Raw genomic sequence first — 16,044 nt, 5'->3', positions numbered from 1 at the left:
ATCAATTCATGCATTTCCTCACTGGTTCCCTCACAGCTGCATCTGCAGGTGCGGTTTCCAGCCAGCCCTGCTCTGAAAACTATCAAAGGCCCTCAAAGAGCCACTGCTTGGGCTCCCTTTGGGGTTTCGGCTCCTTGCAGAGCTGAGCAAACCACAGGCAGGCCTTTTCCCCCACAGAATTCTCACCTCTGCAGCAGCTCTAAAGCTGCCAGAATCAAAGGCAAGGGGGCAGGGCGGACCCTGAGGTGCTGGCTGCCACCTGGGGCTGGCCAGAGCAGGGCTGGGCAATGGCCATCCCTGTGCAGTGGGGCTGGGCCATGGCTGGGCCCCACCCTTGGGTGGCCAATGGCTTCAAGGAGCAGGAGTTTGGGAGCTCCTCCCTGCCCGGGGCTCCATTCCCCTGCTGCTCTTGCCAGCTCACATCCTGCAGGGAACGAGCAAGAATGGAGAAGTCTGGACCCCCCTGGAGCTGCCATGGCCCAGGACAGGACCCCCTTGTCCAGCATGTGTCCCTCCTGGGACAGCATCCCCCCAGGACAGGAGCCCCCAAGATGTGCCCGCCCAGGACAGAACCTGCCGCCCTCGTGTGACCAAGGTGTCAAACAGCCTCTTCCTTCTCCTGCAGGAGAGGGAAAGTGTTGGGGAGGGAAAGTGGACATCCCCATCTCCCACAGCCTCCCCAGCCCTCCCTGCAGACCCCTCAGCCCTGCTTCCCCCAGCCTGGGCTTCCCCCAACCCCTTCCCTGCTCAGGTGCCCTCCAGGATCATCAAGGCATGAACTGGGGGGGTTGTGAAATTGAGGAGTGAAATGATGGAAATGGAAATAAAGAGAGAAAAAAAGTCACAGGGGGTGTGGGGACAGAGACCCAGAGACCCTCAGAATCTGTCTGGGGTGACCCCCAGGCCACCAGAACCTTATGGGGACTGTGCTGGCTCTGGGTCTCCCCAAAATCTGAGGCACCCAGGGAAGGAGCTGAGACCCACGGGCTCACCCAGCCACTGCCCATCCCGGGCACTCTCATTTCCCTGGGAACCAAAACATGGGACCCCCATTCCTTATGTCACCCCCTCTCTGTAACCCCCAACCCAGTACTGACATTCCCCAGGATCTCCATGGCCCAGCACTCTTCATTCCCAAGGAACCCTCTCCTGTTCATTCCATCCCCTGCAATCCTCCTTTCCCCAGAACCATGATTCTCCCAGGAACACCCATACCCCCTGCACCCCATCCTTAGCAGGATGACCACATCCCATGAGCCCAAATCCCTGGAGCCCACCTTCCTCTGGGACTCCCAACCCTCAGTCCCCTTAGCCCTGGGACCCCCCATTCCCATGGCCCCATCGCTGGTGACTCCCCCTCCTCAGCACCCCCATTCCTAGGGACCCCATCCCTGGGACCCCCCATTCCCCTGGAAACCCATCCCTGGCTCCCCAAACCCCTTAGCCCCCCACTCCTGGGAACCCGTATCACACCGTGTCCCACCCAGCCTTGTCCCCATCCTGTCCCCACCCAGCCCACAGCTTGTGGCCACCCTGCCCCCACTAAGTGCCAGCTACGCACGACGGGCGAGACCTGACCTTGCTTCCTTCCCCTTTGGCCAAAGATCCACCAGTGAGGGGACAGCAACCCCCTGCAGTGAGTGACAGCCAGTCCACATGGCTGGGGACACCGGGATGGCCGGGAGGGTGGTACTGCTGCTGTGGGGTGAGTGTCCCGGGCATGGGCCTGACAACCCGGAGATGGGGAGGGGGCACAGGGGGGCTTCGGGGACACCGGGATGGCCGGGAGGGTGGCACTGCTGCTGTGGGGTGAGTGCCCCGGGCATGGGCCTGACAACCCGGAGATGGGGAGGGGGCACAGGGGGGCTTCGGGGACACCGGGAAGGCCGGGAGGGTGGCACTGCTGCTGTGGGGTGAGTGCCCCAGGCATGGGCCTGACAACCCGGAGATGGGGAGGGGGCACAGGGGGGCTGCGGGGTCCCCTGAGGTCCCCAAGGCCAGCAGTGCCAGTCCCTGTTACCCACAGTGGACCTTGGTGGGACTGGGGATGTAGGGTGGCTTTGGGACAGGAACAGGGGGCAGGAATTTGGGGCTGGGGCTGTGGGGACAGGAATGTGGGGACTGGTACCTTTGGGCTCAGGTAGCTCTGGGCACAGGGACAAGGGGACTGGGATGCAGGGAGACAAGGGGACAAGAATGGTGAGGATGTGGCCATGGGGATGGGATCATGGGGATGGCACCATGAGCTGGTGGGGGTGACCTAGGCCAGCCTGGGCTGTGTCCGTGGTGTCCTCATGCCCGGGGTGTCCACAATGTCCCCATGTTCTGCCTCAGCCCAGCGTGGCCTCAGTGTCCCTGTTCCCAAGCTGTCTGTGCCACAGGGGTGTGGTTCACAGACGGCTGTGACACAGACATGTCCACTGGGAGTCTAAATCTTTTGGGGACCACCCAGAAACACTTTCTCACAAGAACTGCTGTCCCCATAAGGGCAGTGTGGACACAGCCCCCACACCCCGTGCCCCCCTGCTGCTGTCCCTGCAGTGCCACCCCCACCCAGCCCTGTCCCTTCTCCCTTCCAGCCCAGACCCTCGGCCTCGCTGGTGAGTCCTTGGGGGATGCCATGGCCCCACCCTGCTGTCCCCAGCCCTGCGCTGGCCCTGGCAGGCTGGTGTCCCCTGTCACCCACAGGTGCCCAGACCACCCAGCTCCTCGTGCAGCCCCCCTGGAGACCGGCGGTGCTGTGGGACCTGGTGACACTGACCTGCCAGGGCTCGGGGACCACCGGTGCCACCACCTGGTACAAGGACGGGCAGATCTGGGGGCAGCAGGGACGTGACAACATCACTGTCACCGAGAGTGGCACCTACGAGTGTGACAGACCCGACACTGGGCGCAGCCCCCCTGTGACTGTCTCAGATGGTGAGGGGGTTTGGGTGTCCCTAGCCTGGCACCTGCAGGGACCCCGAGGGCTCTGGGTGGGCTCCACTCCATGGGTCACCTCCAGGTGTGACCAGAGCCTGTCCCCTGCACTGGTGACATCTCAGAGCATCCCTGTGTGAGGAGACTTCTCTCTCACAATGGGTGGCCCCTGGTGCCTCCTGATGGCCCCTATCATGACCCTCCTGATGGCCCAGGTGTGACAGGACCCCTCTGTCCCTCAGACTGGCTGGTGCTGCAGGTGCCAGCACGGGCGCTGCTGGAGGGGGACACGGTGACACTGCGCTGCCGGCGCAGGGACAACAAACGGCTCACAAATGTGTACTTCTACCATGAAGAGACTTATGTGAAGTGGAGTTATGATGGGACCGAGCTGTCCCTGACGCCACTGCGGCCGAGCCTCAGTGGCAGCTACTACTGTGCGGGCTCGGTGAGCGATGTCGTGGCGGAGTGGAGCAAGTCGAAGCCGGTGACAGTGACAGTGCACAGTGAGTGCAGGGATGGGGACAGGGAACGAAAAACATCCTCCAAGGCTTTCCCCACCACTGCCTGAATCCTTCATCCCTCCCTTTACTCCTCCCTAGCTCACCCAGAATTGCCCAAGTCCCTCTTGGTTTCCCCCATGACTGCCCAGTTTCCCCTGCACATCCCTCATCCCTCTCTTTGTCCTCCCCAGCCCTCCCTGGATTCCCCACCCCTTCCAAGGTCCCTGCTCCACCCTCTGCTCTCCCTTCCTTCCCTGGGTCCTCCCACCCATCTCTAAACCCCAAATCATTTTCTGAGTCTCCTCATCCTCCCTCGTGGTTCCCCATCCCTGCCTGGGTCTCTCCCCCTTTCCACGGGGTCTCGCCATTGTCCCCAGGTCCCACCATGCCTCCCAGGATCTCCTTCTGCTCACTGGGATCCTCGCTGCCCTCCTCCAATCCCCCCTTTCCCCTCCAGTGTGCCCAACCCCTCCTGTGTCCCCCTGCAGGGGTCCCACCCTCGGGGGTGTCCCTGTCAGCACAGCCCCGGGGGGACAGGTGGCACTCGGGAACAGCCTGGTGCTGAGCTGCACGGTGGCCACAGGGACAGGTCCCCTGTCCTTCTCCTGGCATTGGGAGGGCTCGGGGGCACTGCTGGGCACCGGCCCCCACCTGGAGCAGCACCACACTGGGGACAATGACAGAAGCCAGTACCGGTGCCGCGTCAGCAACAGGGACAGCGTGGCCAAGAGTGACCCCCTGAATGTCACCGTGCTGGGTGAGCGGGACCCTCAGGCTGGGGGTGACCTCACCCATGGCACCCTCATCCCACCTCACCATGTGCCAGCCCCTTCTGTGTCCCCGCAGTGCCCGTGGCCAATGCCACCATCACGCCCAGTCCCCTGTCACACCTGGTGCGTGCAGGTGACCCTGTGACCCTGCGCTGCTCGGTGCAGGTGGGCTCAGCCCCTGTCACCTTCACCTGGCTGCACAACGGGCAGGAGGTGGCCCGGGGTCCCCTCCTGGAGCTCAGGGACATCAATGTGGGACATTCGGGCACCTACCAGTGCGTGGCCACCAACCAGCTGGGACAGGACGGGCACCACATGTTCCGGGCACTCAGCCCAGAGCTGGTCCTGGGGGTGACACCTGGCTCACCCTGGGTCACAGGTGGGGTCACACAGGGTCACCAGGGAGTGAAGGACCCCATGGGTTTAGGGTCACCCCATTTTGTCCCCCTCTTTTTCTTGCAGTGGCCGCAGGGGTCGGTGTGGCCATTTTGTTCCTGCTCCTACTCCTGGGTGTCATTGTGCTGTGGGACCTGTGGCACCGTGTGGGTGGGTGACAATGAGGGGACAGGGGTCATGGGGAGGGGTGGGAAGGCCCCCAGAGAAAGGGGGCCATATGGCAGCACCCACAGCCCTTGGCTTGGGAGGGACTGAGCCCCCAGTGACCATGGCTCAGAGACCTGGGGAGGGTTGGGGGGTTGTGCAGGGACTTTGGAGGTTCTATCAGGGGTCCCCCTCCCTGCCAGGCTCGGGGTTCTGGGGGCTCAGGGTGTTGATGTGAGTGGGGTGGTTCAGGGATACTGGGGAGGCATCAGGGATACAGGCGGGGGGCCTGGGGAGAATTGTGTGTCTGGTGGTGGTTCAGCATTCCCAAGGGTGGATGGGGGTCCCTGGATCTCCAAAGTCACCGCTCCAGTTTTCCTTTGCAGATGCCAGGAAACACCAGGAAAGGTGAGTGCAGGTTCCAGCCATGATGCTCATTTTACCCAAAGCCCCAGGACCTCCCATCCCCTTCCACGCACCCCCTTATTCCCACAGGACCACCCCAGACCCCCTGGCACACCCAGTGGAGAATCCTCAGCGGACGTACATGGAACTGCAAAGGCAACCGTGGGAACCCAGTGACATCTATGACAGCCTATACCAAAAGCTGTGATGCTCTGGGAAGCGGGAGGCGCTGGGTGACACTGGGGGTGCTCCCTCCATGGCTCCTCTGGTCGCTCATCCTTCCAAGGGAGGTGGTCATGGGTCAGGGGGAGGCTACTCAGGGCACCCTGTGCTCCCCATTTCCTCTCCCAGAACCCCCAAGGGTTACCCATTCCCTTCCCTCACACTTGCAGGGGCTCCCCAGCCCCATCCAAGTGCCCAAGTACCCTCAGTGACTGCCCCACTCTCTCCCCACACTGCTGGCAGGACACCCAGGGCTTCCCCATTCCCCCTCCCACTACCCCTGTCCCATTCCGCTGTAAAAGGGGGAGTCGGGGAGGATTCTTCCTGAAAGGTTCCTTGGATTAAAACGAAGCACAATGGGGCAATGTTATATCTGAGAAGTGTTTATTGATAAGGAGGGTAAGTGTTCTTACGGAAGGGGGAGAGAAGGGAGTAGAAAGGGAAAAGGATAGAGAGAGAAACAGAAGACAGGGACTGCGTTACCACAAGAAGCCCAGGCGCTTTGTGGGCATCAGCTCGGCAGATGGAGTGTGTGTGCTGCAAGCCAGGGCGAGCCCACAGGGCTTTTGTGAGTGGCTGGGTGTGATCTCCAAGGACGGCACCTGCGTGTCTCTGGCATCATCGAGGGATGGCTGCGGGCTGGCTGCCGTGGGCTGGTGCTGTGGCACTGGTGGCTCTGGGCTGGCTGCCGTGGGCCAGTGCTGTGGGCTCTGGGCTCGCTGCTGCAGGCTGGTGCTGTGGCACTGGTGGCTCTGGGCTGGCTGCTGCAGGCCGGTGCTGTGGCACTGGTGGCTCTGGGCTGGCTGCCGTGGGCTGGTGCTGCCGTGGGCAGGTGCAGCAGGCTCGGTGCTGTGGGCAGCACAGGAAACGCGCCAGAGGCAGCGGGTGGGTACAGGCAGGATCCGCTCTGTCGGTGAAGCAATGAAGGAGTCCAGGATGAGCAGGAATGAGCTGCGTCAGGGAAGCAGCGAAGCAGGGAAGAATGGGTGTGGACAGGGAAGAAGAACCACCAGGAGGAAAAGGCGAGGGCGGGGAGCATCGGTGATATTTTTGTCCAACTTCCAGGAGGAATGATGCATCTGCCTCCATCTTTTCAGAAGGCTCATTAATTACTTTATTATACTATATTATTCTATATTATATTACATTACACTGAAACTGAATCTGCCAAGCACTCAGCTGCACTCCACTGCACAGAATCTCCTGATTGTCAGGCAACAGTCCCGACACAAACACACCTGGATTCAATTGGTCAGAGAATCAAAACACCCACACCAGAATCCAATCATCAATTCTCTTCAGGTAAACAATCTTCCACAATGCCTTCCACTTGTGAACAACACAGCAGCAGTAAATGAGATAAGAATTGTTTGGATCATTTTTTGTAACTCTCACTGCTTCTCCCAGGTTCAGAGAATGTGAATCCCACAGGGAAGGAGGGCCAAGCTGACCCTCCGAGTGAGCCCCTGATCCCCCCAAGGAACCCAAAGCAAAACACTCCTGCTGTGGCACAGTTTGCTGCTTTTATTTGCAAAGGCTCCTCCCACAGCCCGATTTCCTGGGTGGTTTTTCACACACATTTTTCTCAGGCATCTGTCCCACCAGCCAGTGGGGGTCACTCACAGCCCAGCCACGGAAGCTTTCTCTCCCCTGATCATCTGTTTCATGAAGCCTCACCAGGAACACGGTTCCCAGCACATGTACAACCCACAGAGTCATTTTTCACCTCATCCTATGTTGAGACATAAATCCAAATCACATTTGTTCCTCTGAACCCCCTTGTGCTTAGTGGCTCTGCAATCCCCCTCCCAGTGCTCCCAGTAAGGTGGCTTACTGTTGCCCATCCCAGTCCCAAGGGGGCACAGGACTCGGTTCCCTGCTCCTGGGACAAAAATGCAGCTCTTTGGTTAAACTGGCAGAAATGGTGTTTTTTTGTTGAGCTCTGTCAAGGAAGCTGAACAAGGTGGGAACCCACCTTGGATGGGAAAATATGACCCCCTTCTCTCTGAACTATTATAACTTTAAAATTGTGGGGCTTTTAGGCAAAGATGTGGGAACAGGAATAACAGTTTTTTACTGGTATGTATTGTGAGAAACAAGTTAATGGAAGTTGACTTTTGCTGGATATTATATGGATTGATATTACATTAATGATTATATTGTTGATTAAATATCGTGATGTTAGTGTTGGGACAGTGATATGTATTGTGGAGTGCCTGATGTTGTTGGGGTGGCCACCCAAGGGTGGGGCCCAGCCATGGCCCAGCCCCACTGCACAGGGATGGCCATTGCCCAGCCCTGCTCTGGCCAGCCCCAGGTGGCAGCCAGCACCTCAGGGTCCCCCCTGCCCCCTTGCCTTTGATTCTGGCAGCTTTAGAGCTGCTGCAGAGGTGAGAATTCTGTGGGGGGAAAGGCCCTGCCTGTGGTTTGCTCAGCCCTGCAAGAAGCACAAACCCCAAAGGGAGCCCAAGAAGCGGCTCTGGGAGGGCCTTTGATGGTTTTCAGAGCAGGGCTGGCTGGAAACTCCCCCTGCAGGGGCAGCTGTGAGGGAACCAGTCCGGAAATGCATGAATTGATCATTTTGTCCCTTTGCCCAGGGGACTGAGAAAACCACAAAACTACTGCAAAGACAACAACAATCTGCTCAACAACCTGACCTGGACCCTCCCTCTTGAACAAAACCTGCAACCCTTTGGAACATTTCAGAAAGAATGTTTGGAATCTAGATGCGCACAGAAGAAGAGAGGGAAAAGTGTGGAAATATTGAGCACACGATGGGCTGGGGAACAGGGCTGTCACAGCATGAGCAGGGAGTGCCCAGGCAGGGGAATTCAGGGCAGGCTGGGGTGGATTTACCAGGGAATCAGATCCTGAGGCACACAAAGACATTCCCACAGATTCCTGTGCACTGTCCCAAGGATGGACAGAGCTTCTCCCCTTCCTCCATGGGAAGTCAATCAAGTTTCAGGGTGGGAATGAGAAAAATGGGAAGAGTTCCTAAATGTGGCCAATAAAAGGTTTCCTTAGGGCTGGGTTGGTGCCCAGCAGGCAGGGAACAATCCCATGGAGCTGTTGGACACTGAGGGAGATTCCAAACTCTGTGTTAGCCACAAGAAAACGCTGGGCACCCCCATTCCCATGGCCCCCCACTCCCCTAGGACTCCCCCTCTTCAGGACCCCCATTTCCCATGGACCCAATCCCTGAGACCCCCCATTTCCCTGGACACCCATCCCGGGCTCCCCAAACTCACTGAACCCCCCACACCTGTGAACCCCACGTCGCACCATGTCCCACCCAGCCTTGTCCCCATCCTGTCCCTATCTTGTGGCCACCCTGCCCCCACCAAGGGTTATCCACATGTGGGGACAAGACGTGACCTCGCTTCCTTCCCCTTCATCCGAAGAGCCGCCAGCCAGGGGAGCGGTGGCCACAGCAGCCAGTGACAGCCAGTCCACATGGCTGGGGACACCGGGATGGCCAGAAAGGCGGTGCTGCTCCTGTGGGGTGAGTGCCCTGGGCACGGGCCTGACAGCCTGGGGATGGGGAGGGGAGGGGGCACAGGGGGGCTGCAGGGTCCCATGAGGTCCCCAAGGCCAGCAGTTCCAGTCCGTGTCACCCACAGTGGACCTTGGTGGGACTGGGGATGTAGGGTGGCTTTGGGGACAGGAACAGGGGGCAGGAGTTTGGGGATGGGGCAGTGGGGACAGGAATGTGGGGACTGGCACCTTTGGGCTCAGGTAGCCCTGGGCATAGGGACAAGGGACCTGGGATGCAGGGACAGGAAGGGACAAGAACGGTGAGGATGTGGCCATGGGGATGTGATCATGGGGATGGCACCATGAGCTGGTGGGGGTGACCTGGGCCAGCCTGGGCTGTATCCGTGGTGTCCTCGTGCCCAGGGTGTCCACAGTGTCCCCATCCTCTGCCTCAGCCCAGGGTGGCCTCAGTGTCCCTGTTCCCAAGGTGTCTGTGCCCCAGGGATGTGGTGCACGGGTGGCTGTGACACAGACATGTCCCCTGCCTTGCCAAATCTTTTGGGGACTACCCAGAAACACTTTCCCAGAAGAACTGTGTCCCCACGTGGACAGTTTGGGGACAGCCGCTGTGCTGCTGTCCCTGCAGTGCCACCCCCACCAAGCCCTGTCCCTTCTCCCTTCCAGCCCAGACCCTCGGCCTCGCTGGTGAGTCCTCGGGGGATGCCATGGCCCCACCCTGCTGTCCCCAGCCCTGCTCTGGCCCTGGCAAGCTGGTGTCCCCTGTCACCCTCAGGTGCCCAGACCACCCAGCTCCTCGTGGAGCCCCCCGGAGGCCGGCAGTGCTGTGGGACCGGGTGACACTGACCTGCCAGGGCTCGGGGACTGCTGGTGACACCACCTGGTACAAGGACGGGTGGCAGCAACGGGGGCCGCAGGGACGTGACCGCCTCACTGTCACCGAGAGTGGCACCTACGAGTGTGACAGACCCGGAACTGGGCGCAGCCCCCCCGTGACAGTCTCAAATGGTGAGGGGGGTTTGGGTGTCCCCAGCCCGGCACTCGCGGGGACCCCGAGGGCTCTGGGTGGGCTCTGCTCCATGGGTCACCTCCTGTGTGACCAGAGCCTGTCCCCTGCTCTGGGGACATCCCAGAGCATCCCAGTGTTGGGGGACCCCCGTGTTGGAACGGGGGAACCCTGTTGCGCTGGGTGTGACCCAATGGGGGGTCCTGGTGCCATCGGGTGTGACAGGATCCCTCTGTCCCCCAGACTGGCTGGTGCTGCAGGTGCCGGCACGGGCACTGCTGGAGGTGGACACGATGACACTGCGCTGCCGGGGCTGGCAGAACCGCACGGTCACCCAGGTGTCATTCTACCGAGACGGGAAGAAACAGGGGGGCGTCCGCCGTGAGACCGAGCTGTCCCTGTCCCCTCTGCAGCTGAACCACAGTGGCAGCTACCGCTGCAAAGGCAGCGTGAGGTCCTGGGGAAAGGAGGAGTCAGCACCGGTGACAGTGACAGTGCACGGTGAGCACCCCCACGGATGGAACTCCAATCTCCTGACACCCCCAAAGCCCCTTCCCAGCACACTCAGAGTCACAGTCCTCACCTCCCCTCTCCTTCCCAGAGCTCTTCTCGGTGCCAGTGCTGGAGGCTTCCCCCGAGCCCACCGAGGGGTCCCTCCTGACTCTCAGCTGCCTCAGCACCCCCAGCACCCTGCGGCCCCCAGCCCCCCTCCTGCACGTGTTCTACCGGGACGGGCAGGTGGTGGGGGGCCCGCAGGGGTCCCCGCAGCTGCTGGTGCCCGCCGTGGGAGTCTCCCACTCGGGGAATTACAGCTGCCAGGTGCACTCCGAGGACGGGACCGTGCGGAAGAGCAGCGCCCGGCTCCGCGTCTCGGTGCGCAGTGAGTGCGGGGATGGGACCGGGGAGCCCCCAGAGACTCGTCCGGTCCTCTGGCTGGAGATCTCTCATGACCCCCAGACACCTTTCTTAGGTCCCCCCACCACTCCCCTTGTCCCTTCAGCCCTCTGTGATGTGACCCCACGCCCCATCGCACCCATCCCCCCATCCCCCCACACCGGTTGCCAGCCCCTCCCTGTGCCTTAAGCCCTGTCCGTGTCCCCGCAGTACCCGTGGCCAATGCCACCATCACCCCCTGGCCCCTGTCACACCCGGTGCGTGCAGGTGACCCCGTGACCCTGCACTGCTCGGTGCAGGTGGGCTCAGCCCCTGTCACCTTCACCTGGCTGCACAATGGGACAGAGGTGGCCCGGGGTCCCCTCCTGGAGCTCGGGGACATCGATGTGGGACATTGGGGCACCTACCAGTGCGTGGCCACCAACCAGCTGGGACAGGACGGGCACCGCGTGTTCCGGGCACTCAGCTCTGAGCTGGCACTGGAGGTGACACCTGGCTCACCCTGGGTCACAGGTGGGGTCACACAGGGTCACCGGGGTGTTCAGGGCCCCCTGGAGTTCAGGGTGACCCCAGTGTGTCCCCTCTGTCCCCAGCAGTGGCTGTGAATGTCGGCAGGACCCTCCTGTTCCTGCTCCTGCTCCTGGCTGTCATCGGGGGCTGTCACTGGTGGCACCGCCGGGGTGGGTGACAATGGGGGTAATGGGGGTCCTGGAGTGAGGGGCAGCCCCCAGAGTGGGGGCAGAGATCAGGGATCCAGTGGGAATCGGGGCTGCAGGGGGGATTTGGGATTCCGTGGGTGTTTGGAGCTGCCAAGGCCCCAGGAAGGTTCAGGGGTCCCAGAGTCCCCTCGGTCACCCCCTCCCCTTTTCCTTGCAGCCACCAGGAAGCCTCAGGACAGGTAAGTGGTGGGCTCGGCCTGGGACTCCCCTTTCCCCCTCCCCAGACACCCCCAGATTCCCCCCTTATCCCCACAGGACCCCCCGGATGAGGGGCCTCTGCTCAACACCCACCTCGTGGGGACCGAGTGTGCAGGGGGTGAGTGCAGTGGGTTACACTGGTCCCTGTCACCCACAGGTGTCACCACCCAGCCAGGTCCCCACAACCAGTGTCACTCTCAGGGCCCCCACAGGTGTCCCCCAGCCCTGCCCCACCTCGGAATCCACAGGTGACCAATGAGGAGCTGTCAGGACCCTACGAGGGACAGCGGGTCCCCCGTGACTATGATGACGTGCTGTGACACTGGGGACACTGGGGGGCACTGGGGGGCATCGGTTCCCATCATGGGTCTCTTCTTCCTCTCCCCAGCACCCCACAGGGCTCCTCATTCCCCCTCCCAGTGCTGGGGGTTCACATGAGGTTTCTCTCTCTTATTGTACCCAAAATTCAGTTTTTTGGTCAAACTCTGTGACAAACAAGGCCGCCTCTTTAAAATTTTTATGTGTTTAATAACAAATAAAAGGGTCATTAAACAGCGGGCTGGGTGCTTGGCAGCTGCCAGAGGCACACGGTTAACTACAACAATTCTTCCTGCACATCTTTTCATTGTTTTGGTTAAATACACACTCAGGAGGGTTATACATATTCAAACATTCTTTCCAGTTTACATGTTATTGGAATTCTTTTGCTTGGTTTGCTCCTAGATTCATTTTCATAAAGTACACACCATACTGCAGATTAAATGTATATATTTTATGTGCTCACAAGCCCTGCCCTGTTCTGTGGTTTGGCATTTCTTGATAACCAAAGGGTCAGTGGGAAATCCCACTTTGCACTCTCTCTTTTGCTGTTTATTTACTTGCTACTTTTCAATGTGTTCTTCTCATACAGGTGAGATCCTCCACCAGTACATTAAATCAACATTAGCTATTTCACACAATTATCTGAGTTATTCTCACAATTGCCCCTTAGTTACACAAACAAAGCCATTAGCTACTTCTGGAATGGTTAATGTTGTAATACACAGCACATTGTCTCTATCTTGATATTTTGGGAGAGCCTAGACTATAATATATTTATCACACTGAAATCCATATTCTACACAGGGATTAGGGTAAAAAGGCTGACAAATTGTAGTATATCAAAAGCAGTTAAGAAGTGATTATAAACTGAATTATACCAAAATAATTTGCAAAACCCAATATAATAGTGAAAGCCAATGGCTGCATAGTCATTCATAACAGGGGGAAGGTGCATTGAAGGATTTGACTTCTCCTTACCCTGCTCTGATTTTGTCAGCAATCAATTCAATTCATATCTCTAAATCCCAGGCAGTTTTACTTGTGACAGGATTTGCTGAGTGATCTCTCCTGCTCCTTGTCTCAACCCAGGAACCCTTTGCTCAATTTCCTCTCCCCATCCAGGTGTGGAGGGCAGTGAGAGAGCGACTGTGGTGGATGAGGGGCATCCGGCCACTGTCCATCCAGGGGAAGGCAGGGAGGAAGAGGAGGGTCCAGGTTAGGCTGTTGTTGAGCAGATGGCTGTGGGATTTGCAGTAGTTTTGTGGTCCTCTCAGACCCTTACCAAGAGGGACAAAATGATCAATTTCTGCATTTCCGCACTGGTTCCCTCACAGCTGCCCCTGCAGGGGCGGTTTCCAGCCAGGCCTGCTCTGAAAACCATCAAAGGCCCTCCCAGAGCCACAGCTTGGGCTCCCTTTGGGTTTTGTGCTTCTTGCAGGGCTGAGCAAACCACAGGCAGGGCCTTTTTCCCCCACAGAATTCTCACCTCTGCAGCAGCCCTAAAGCTGCCAGAATCAAAGCCAAGGGGGCAGGGGGGACCCTGAGGTGCTGGCTGCCACCTGGGGCTGGCCAGAGCAGGGCTGGGCAATGGCCATCCCTGTGCAGTGGGGCTGGGCCATGGCTGGGCCCCACCCTTGGGTGGCCGCTGGCTTCAAGGAGCAGGAGTTTGGGAGCTCCTTCCTGCCCAGGGCTCCATTCCCCTGCTGCTCCTGCCAGCTCAGATCCTGCAGGGAACGAGCAAGAATGGAGAAGTCTGGACCCCCCTGGAGTTGCCATGGCCCAGGACAGGACCCCCTTGTCCAGCATGTGTCCCCCCTGGGACAGCATCCCCCCAGGACAGCATCCCCCCAGGACAGGAGCCCCCCAGATGTGCCTGTCCAGGACAGAACCTGCCCCCTCGTGTGACCAAGGTGTCAAACGGCCTCTTCCTTCTTCTGCAGGAGAGAGAAAGTGAAAGTATTGGGGAGGGAAAGTGGACATCCCCATTGCCCACAGCCTCCCCAGCCCTCCCTGCAGACCCCTCAGCCCTGCTTCCCCCAGCCTGGGCTTCCCCCATCCCCTTCCCTGCTCAGGTGCCCCCCAGGATCATCAAGGCACGAACTGGGGGGTTCTGAAATTGAGGGGTGAAATGATGGAAATGGAAAAAAAGGGACGGAAGAGTCACTGGGGGTGTGGGGACACAGACCCAAACTTTTTGGAATCAACCTGTGGTGACTGTCCCAAACCACAGGCACCTTGTGGGGGCTGTGCTGGGCTCTGGGTGTCCCCAAAATCTGAGGCACCCTGGGAAGGATATGAGACCCACGGGCTCACCCAGCCCCTGCCCATCCCAGGCACCCCCACTCCCCTGGGAATTAAACTATGGCACCCCCATTCCTTAGGTCCCACCTTTCCTGGGACCCCCATCCCAGTACTGACATTCCCCAGGATCTCCATGGCCCAGCACCCCATTCCTAAGGAACACTCTCCTGTTCATTCCATCCCCTGCAATCCGCCATCCCCCAGAACCTTGGTGCTCGCAGGAACCCCCGTTCCCTCGGCACCCTACTCCTGACAACCGGCATCCCATGACCCCAAATCCCTGGAGCCCACGTTCCCCTAGGACTGCCATCCCCAAGTGCCCCAAACCTGGAGACCCCCATTCCCATGGCACACCTACTCCCAGTGACTCTGCTTCTTCAGGACCCCATAGACAGGGACCCCATCCCTGGGACTCCCCATTCCCCTGGACACCCATCCCGGGCTCCCCAAACCCACTGAGCCCCCACCCTTAGAACCCCCTGCACCGCTTTGTCCCACCCACGCTTTTTGCCTTCCAGTCCCCAGCTTGTGGCCACCCTGCCCCCACCAAGGGCCACCCACACGTGGGGACAAGATGTGACCTCGCTTCCTTCCCCTTCATCCGAAGAGCCGCCAGCCAGGGGAGCGGTGGCCACAGCAGCGAGTGACAGCCAGTCCACATGGCTGGGGACACTGGGATGGCCGGGAAGGTGGCACTGCTCCTGTGGGGTGAGTGCAATGGGCACGGGCCTGACACCCCAGGGATGGGGAGGGGGCACAGGGGGGCTGCGGAGTCCCCTGAGGTGCCCAGTGCCAGCAGTGCCAGTCCCTGTTACCCACAGAGGACCTTGGTGGGGCTGGGGATGTAGGGTGGCTTTGGGGACAGGAACAGGGGGCAGGAATTTGGGGATGGGGCTGTGGGGACAGGAATGTGGGGACTGGCACCTTTGGGCTCAGGTAGCTCTGGGGACAGGGACAAGGGAACTGGGATGCAGGGACAGAAGGGGACAAGAACGGTGAGGATGTGGCCATGGGGATGGGATCATGGGGATGGCACCATGAGCTGGTGGGGGTGACCTGGGCCAGCCTGGGCTGTGTCCGTGGTGTCCTCGTGCCCGGGCTGTCCACAGTGTCCCCATGTTCTTCCTCAGCCCAGGGTGGCCTCGTTGTCCCTGTTCCCAAGGTGTCTGTGCCACAGGGATGTGGTGCACGGGTGGCTGTGACACAGACATGTCCCCCTGCCTCGCCAAATCTTTTAGGGACCACACCACAAACTTTCTCACAAGAACTTTTGTCCCCATAGGGACAGTTTGGGGACAGCCACCCCACTGCTTGCCCCCATACTGCTGTCCCTGCAGTGCCAGCCCCCACCCAGCACTGTCCCTTCTCCCTTCCAGCCCAGACCCTCGGCCTCGCTGGTGAGTCCTCGGGGGATGCCATGGCCCCACCCCGCTGTCCCCAGCCCTGCTCTGGCCCTGGCAGGCTGGTGTCCCCTGTCACCCGCAGGTGCCCAGACCACCCAGCTCGTCGTGCAGCCCCCCTGGAGGCCGGCGGTGAAATGGGACTGGGTGACACTGACCTGCCAGGGCTCGGGGACCGCCGGTGACACCACTTGGTACATGGACGGGCAGCACTGGTGGCCAAAGGGACGGGACCTGTTCACTGTCACTGCAAGTGGCACCTACGAGTGTGACAGACCTGGAACCGGGCGCAGCCCCCCCGTGACAGTCTTAAATGGTGAGGGGGGTTTGGGTGTCCTCAGCCTGGCACCC

The sequence above is a fragment of the Fringilla coelebs genome, assembly GCF_963513975.1.
Source record: "Fringilla coelebs genome assembly, chromosome: 29".
In the NCBI taxonomy this organism is placed as follows: Eukaryota; Metazoa; Chordata; class Aves; order Passeriformes; family Fringillidae; genus Fringilla; species Fringilla coelebs.
Note: the sequence above shows the minus strand (reverse complement) of the source record.